The following is a 4,939-nucleotide window of genomic DNA, read 5'->3' on the forward strand; positions in this document are numbered from 1 at the left end:
ACTTCTTCTATTGTAAACATTTACTGACTAGGTTGTCACTTTAATGCGGCATATGTTTGAGTGTAGACATAAGACTGCAAACATGGGATGGCTATTATTCTATTGTAGTGCAATGATGGTGGACATTTCAATGGAGCAATGTTTTATCTGGCAAAAATGGACATGCGCGATTTGAGGGTGAGTCTAGTGGTGCATCATGATGTGCTTGTTTGGGTAATATTGAAAAGTTTGCTAAAAAATCTGAACAAGAGGACATGGAGATCTCCTTCAATATTACTATTTGCATGGAAAAAAAGAAGATGTAGAAGAGAATGGGAAACAAAAGTGAAGAGCTCCATGAATTTTTATCACCTTGTTATTGCTTAAAATAATGGTATCGCAATCGTGAAGTTCTAACAACGTTACTGAAATTGTCGAGTGTTACTGAGTACACCCCCTAATGTATTTTGATAAGACATGAAATGTTGTGTTTTTCATTCATTAATACTTGCACTTTTATTATTAATTGATACCTAAATATACTTAGTACCCTTATATTTTGATTTAGATTGCAATTGGATGAAAGCCGTGAAAGTTGGGAGAAAAGAGTGAAAAATGACCAAAATGGAAGTACATGAAATTTTAGAGATCAAATTGCAAATAATCCATAGATGAGACGGGGGATGAAATGAAGATTCAAGAGTGGTAGGGGTCAACTAAATGAGGAAAGAAGTCAAAGAGATGAAATATAGTCAAAGCGTTATCACATATCAACTTTCAGGCAAAAAAGTTATGCTTCAAAGTTCTAGCCTCTGTTTTAGACCCATTTTTGGCATAGTAAACTTGTGAATTAGAAAAATTCTGTATTAAGCAAAATTGTAGCCCTTTTTGTTAACTCTTTAATGCAATTTGAATCTCCTCAATCTCAAATTGGGAGAGAAAGTTATGACCAAAATATTAAACACTATTCGATGGAGAAAATGGTTTGAACCATGCGGTCGCATGGCTCAAAACCCATGCGGTTGCACAATACTATCTTGGGAATTCAGAGGCCGAAATAATTTGTTCCTTGTGACCGCATGAGTTTGTTCCTTGCGGTCTCATAGTTCATTTTCAAGACGAATTTTTAGTTTCCTTATTTCATTCAACTACTTATTGAAATAATCTTTGTACACTATATATAAACTCCAAATCTCATCCAAAACCTGAGAACGCCCCAAAACGCACTTTTCTCCCTTTCTGCTCTAGAATTGAAGATGTGTAGCTAATTTCTCTTTGCTTATCGAAGAAAACGAAGCCTTAGAACAATTATAACTGTGAGATCTACCTTGTTTTCTTAGTTTAATTCATATGTTTTGGTATTAAATATTTTTTTTTGTATGTATTTTTATGATTCTTGAGTTTAATTGCTAGAGTGCACACTAATTTGTTATTTTCTACAATCTATAGCTGAGTTAAATGTTCAAATCCGTAATTTTTTATTGATTTAACTTGTGAAGCAACTATGATTGGTAATTTGCTTCGGTGCAAATTATTAATTCTTGGAAAGAATATTTATCTAGGTTAAATGCAACCGCGTGTACTTGTGCTATCTAGTTCATTGATTTCTTTATTTCATAAGGCGGTTATTGAATTAAATCTTTGCGCTTGTCTGGGATTGTTTGATAATTATGATTAATTAGATTGTTTGTTTCTAATTAATTAAAACTAAAGAGAAATATAAGCCACTTCGAATGGGAAATTGTTTTCCACAATGAATGCTAAAACGGTGAATTGATGATTATTTGTGGATCAGTGATCGATTATAAATTTTCAATGATGGATGTTGTCTTAGATCAAGGTTCATTTTATTAATTTCATCCAATTTGTTGATTTGCATTGATATTAGTTGTTTTTCTTAAGAATTAATTTTTTCAAAAATCAAAACCCCCATTTTAGTTAATCTAGCCTAGAAAATAAACTAATCACTCTTTGTGGTATTGATCCTTATTTTTTCAAAAATCAAAACCCCAATTTTAGTTAATCTAGCCTAGAAAATAAACTAATCACTCTTTGTGGTATTGATCCTTACTTCTGTTACTACTTTAATTTTAAGAAGTAAAGATTCTAACTTGGAGTGTCTATAATGCACCAAATTTTGGCGCCATTGTCGGTGAGTGATTTAATTTATTTTTGTGCTTTTTATTTGTTTCATTAGTTTTTGTTTAAAAATAAATTTGTTTAATATATATATAAAAACCTCTCTGCATCATCTTTCTTACTTTAGATGATGCTACTACTTTTGAACTTAAATCTTGACTAATACATCTTTTGCCTACTTTTCATGGTCTTGCAGATGAAGATCTTCAAACACATCTAAAGGAATTTCACGTGGTTTGTACAAGCATAGAACCTACTGGAGTAACTGAAGAGCAAATCAAATAGAGAGCATTTCCATTTTCCCTCATGGATTGGCTATACTATCTACCATCTGGAAGTATTACAACATGGGAAGAGATGAAGAGGATGTTCTTCGAAAAATATTTTTCAGCTTCACAGGCACCTAACACTCGAAAGGAGATCTGTGGCATAAGGTAGGACAATAGAGGATCTTTGCATGGATATTGGGAACGGTTAAAGAAATTATGTGCAAGTTGCCCCTACCATCAGACTAGCGAACAACTTCTCATTCAATATTTCTATGAAGGACTTCTGCCTATTGATGGGAGTATGATGGTACTGCAAGTGGATGAGCTTTGGTAGATAAAACTTTTGAGGGCGCAAGGATCTTGATTGCAAACATGATAGCCAACTCTCAACAATTTGCTACTAGGCTTGACAGTCCATCTAAACTTGTCAATGAGGAGACCTATCAATAAGGTAAATATCTCATCCCTTGAACAATAGATTTTGAGCCTAACTACTCTTGTTCGACAAATGACTGCAGGTAATATGCAAACAGTGAGGGCTGTGGAATTTGTTCAGTGACAGAGCATCCAACTGACATGTGCCGAACTCTTCAAGAAAACCCCAATGAACAAGTTAATATAATGGGCGGCTTTCCTTGACAACCACAAAAGAGTTATGATCCCTACTCTAACACCTACAAGTGAGCCGACCTATGCAACAAAATCACCCAAATTTCCAGCAAAATAAGCAGCCATATCTTCCTAGACAACAACAGGGCCAAACTTCTAAGTCTGGTATATCTTTAGAAGATATTGTTAAGTCTCTCGCCACTAACACTTTACAATTTCAACAAGAGACAAAATAATTTCAGCAAGAGACAAGGGCAAGCATTCAAAGTTTGGAGAATTAGATGGGTCAAATGACAATTGCAATTAACCAGCTGGGACCTCAAAACTCGAGGAAATTACCTTCTCAAACAGTTGTGAACCTAAGGGAAAATGCAAGTGTAATTGTGTTAAGGAGTGGCAAAGAGGTTGAAGCACCGATGAAGGCAGTCTCCACATCATTAGAACAAGGAAAAGAGGAAGATGCCATCGCAAACAAAGGTACTTCCAACGGTGATGATATGCCAGTACCCTATCTTCCCCGGGCTTTAACAGAATCTAAGAAAGATGAACCAAAGAGCGAACTGAAACTTTTCGTAAATGTGAGGTAAAAATTCCATTGTTAGATGCTATTAAACAAGTATCTCGCTATGCTAAATTTTTTAAAGAATTGTGTACACTTAAAAGAAAATAGAAACTCAAAGGGTGGGAGAAAGTGAAAGTTGGGGAGAATGTCTTTCTAGTCATTCAAAGGAAACTTTTTGCAAAAAGCAAGGATCCAGGTATGTTTACTATCCCTTGCACGATAGGTGGCACTAAGTTTGAAAAGGCCGTGCTAGACTTAGGAGTTTCTATAAACGTCATGCCATATTCCATGTATGCTTCTTTGAAATTAAGGCCCTTAGTTAAAATTGGTGTAGTCATTCAATTAACTGATAGATCAAATGCCTATTCTAGGGGAATGATTGAGGATTCTTTGTAAAGGTTAATGAATTGATTTTTCTTGCTGATTTTAATGTACTTGACATGAAAAATGGTGACTAAACTAGTCCCACTTTGTTAGGAAGGACATTCTTAAAAACATCCAAAACGAAAATAGATGTACACAGTGGCATACTGACTATGGAATGTGGCATACTGACTATGGAATTTGATGGTGAAATAATTAAATCCAATATCTATGATGCCATGGAATTTCCTAGTGAAGATAATGTTGTTTACTTTATTGATTTGATTGATTGCTTGGAACAGAATGTTTTTGAACTTGATAGAAAGGATGAATTGGAGGTTGCTATTAGTAATCATGTTGAAAAGGAGAGTGGAGAATTGACTTTAAGCCCTGAATTGGGAGAAACTGTTGTAGCACTGAACAGTCTTCCAAAGTTACAACAAACATGTAATGATTCATATGCTGCTCTACCAGTTTTTAATGAAAAACTCATACTTCTGTTTTGCAAGCTTCTACTCCAGATTTGAAGCCTCTCCCTAATCACCTCAAATATGTGTTCGTTGGAGATGAAAACACGTTGCCTGTGATAATCTCAAACGAACTAAATGCAACACACGAAGAAAAACTGATGCAGGTTCTCAAGAAATATTGCACAGCTATTGGATGGACAATTGTAGACATCAAATGAATCAGTCCATCAACCTGTATGCATCACATTCTGCATGAATAAAGAGCAAGGTCTACCCGCCAACCTCAAAAGAGTTTGAACCCACCCATGATGGACGTAGTAAAGCAAGAGATTCTCAAGCTTTTGAATGTTGGAGTAATTTATCCTATCTCTGACAGCAGTTGGGTCAGTCCCATTTAAGTGGTTCCTAAGAAGACCTGGATAACTATGGTGAAGAATCAGAATAAAGAATTGGTTACCACCCGTGTTCAAAATGGTTGATGGGTTTGTATAAATTATAGGAAATTAAATGTTGTAACCCGCAAAGATCACTTCCCTTCACCTTTTATT

Source organism: Olea europaea, chromosome 10 (assembly GCF_002742605.1).
Source record: "Olea europaea var. sylvestris chromosome 10, O_europaea_v1, whole genome shotgun sequence".
Classification (NCBI taxonomy): domain Eukaryota; kingdom Viridiplantae; phylum Streptophyta; class Magnoliopsida; order Lamiales; family Oleaceae; genus Olea; species Olea europaea.